Here is a 2,746-nt window from a genome sequence, read left to right as displayed (position 1 = left end):
GAGTTTCAAGCTGTCCCCTTTTGCATCTGAATTCAAACTACCATTACACTGACGCACCATTCAAACTATTTTAGGGCTTTTACTGTTGCGGATAACTGGGCTGTTGGAAAGTATCCCTCAAAGAGCTCATTTAAGGCAGATCTCTGGATGTCAGGTGTTCTCTGCAGCAAACAACCTATTTGGCATACCAACTCCCAGGTGTAGCCAACACAGAAGCAGGTCATTGGGAAGTCACGCATGTAAAATGCAACTGCTGGCAGGCAGGGATTTCTAGCATCTGTAGGGAAGGATGTTGTACAAAAAGATGCTTTAAAAAAATAAGCTGTGTCTTTTTCTGTAGCTATTAATCCCAAATGCATTAGAGTTCTGGATAAATATGCATTTATTCAATTTTGTATACAATTGCATCTGCTGAAATGTGATATTTATCACCTTTCTTCACTACTTAGAAAGTCCTTTCCCTGTCTCTCTGCAGCACCTGTGCCCTTCAGCTGGGGCTATTGTACCGCAGTGTGAAGCAGCTGTAGCCTTGCAAGCAGGGCATGATGAAAGGCTCTTTCTTTTCTTTTTTCCCCCCTTCTACTCAATTACAGCCCACCTAGGCCTCTGGCAGCCAGCCAAGACACCCCACAGCGCACCACTAGTCCATCCAAACCCTCAACAATTGGACCATCTCTCCCAAAACTATTGTTGGGGATCTAGATGCACTCCATCTGCATCTGCAACAAAGCTAAGCACATTTGCAGCCTCATGGAGAATCTGGAGTATGATAAGAAACGACTCATGCCAGAGCGCACAAAGCATGTGTAGATAGACTAATGGATTTCTGATAAGCTGTTATCATAATTCATAGCATGAATGCATCAGTAGCAGTCTATTCTAACATCAGAAAGCATGGGGTGGTCGAGCGGCTGTGCCAGACTGAGCGCAGGGCTAGTGATGATAATTTACTGTTCATCTAGACAGTCTTTAATGGAGTATTTGGCTCCGGTGTTACAGATGCCATTATCCACAATTATGTTTTGTACGCTATGGTGAAATGATAAAAAGGAGCACTGACGGGTGCACCCACAATCCCAAGGTGTTGAAATTCTGCTGGAATGGGGCCAGTTTAAGAGCATGAGAGGCTACAATCAGGCAGGCCAGTATAAGTAAATCTCCCGTCAAATATTCTTGCCAGACGGCTAGAACCTGCTGCAAGCGCTTCCTCCATTCTGCATATTTAATCCACTGGCACTGACAAGGGATCTGATGTTTTTGTGCTGGCACCGAGTGTTTTCTGTTGCTTAAAATTGAAGTGAATGGATAACAGGTGCAAACAGGATCGGTACTGGGTGGTCCAGAACTGCCTGACTGTAGAAGCATGCATTTTTAAGATAAGGATTTACCAGGCACGGACGGAGAAAACGAGAAAATATGACACAAAAATCACATCATGTCTGCCATGCATGATAAACGCTGACAATAAACAGCCTCCTTCTGGGTGAACTTGCATTGCGATGTCCTAATCATCATCCATTTTTAGGCATGTATCTGCGTTTATCTTGAATCAACAGGAATAAAACATCAGACCAATTTCATGGCTTGGTGATTTCATAGACAGTACCATTTTTACAAGGGAAGTTGAGCAAAAAATTTAATTTACTGTTGATTTGCCTTTAGTAGACATATCAAATTGGATCCGCTATGCAGAAGTCTCAAGCCATTTAATTTCATACTGAAATGAAAACAGACAGTGCTTCGTCTAGTGGGATGATCTCAGTTGACATCTATTTTCCTTATAATTGAGTCTCTGAAACAAATTTTATTCAGCATTGGTTCTTAAAAATTATGCTTAAAATAAGCATTTTTTTTTTTTTGTAGCTGCTCTATTAGAAAGAATTTTCTGGTTGGTCATTCTCTCTAGCCAGAGGTACATCATCATGAATAAACAACAGTACAAAACAAATACATTACTAAACAATTCCACATTGTATCCATTTTAATTTCAACTAAAAGTGACTAATGTCTCTCTCTCTCTCTCTCAAGAACTGAGCAAATAATGTAACTCTTTGGGTTAAAATAACAACTCTGGATTCAGTTACCATGACTGCCTTCCCTGTTCCCATTGTCTTTTTTCCCCCCGGATTTGGTGCATTAGCGGAATGAAATGTTGAGTGCACCTGTCAGATTAAAGGATTGAAGGTATCCCATTCTATTATTTGTTGACTCTAACTGTTAAATCTAATCGCCTTTTCTCCCTGTGAAATAGATTGAATTGAAGTGTGGGAGCTATTTTTATTGGTAGTGAAAGAGCCTGATCCTGCTTTTACATTTTGTAAGAGAATAAAAATTAAATATTTAAAGTGTACGTTCTGCAGCCTATGTATTGTGTGTGCTAACGTGTGTGAGTGTGTTTGTCTGCATCTGTGTCTGCATACATGCAGAAGGGAGAATGAAAGAGCTCGTCTTTCATGTTGTGCAGCTTTGATTATTGCTTTCCAGTGTTGGATTAATATTCAACATTCAGTTCTCAGAGGAATGTGCAAGTCAATGTCAATTTGTGTAATCTGAATACCTATAACTGTGTTACTGGCAGTGCTTTATACATCAACCAAATGATTCCCAGGGACACTACTCATTTTCTAGTTTTTTTTAGTCTAGTTTTTTAGCTCAAAGACCAACATGAAGCAACTTTTGCAATTAAATGTTCATTATAACGGTAATCAATGTTCAGGAGCTCTCATTAAAAGGTCCAGTGTGTAAC

This window comes from Morone saxatilis, unplaced genomic scaffold (genome assembly GCF_004916995.1).
Source record: "Morone saxatilis isolate NCDOM2014 unplaced genomic scaffold, NCSU_SB_2.0 Contig19, whole genome shotgun sequence".
NCBI lineage: Eukaryota > Metazoa > Chordata > Actinopteri > Moronidae > Morone > Morone saxatilis.
This window is presented reverse-complemented; position numbering follows the sequence as displayed.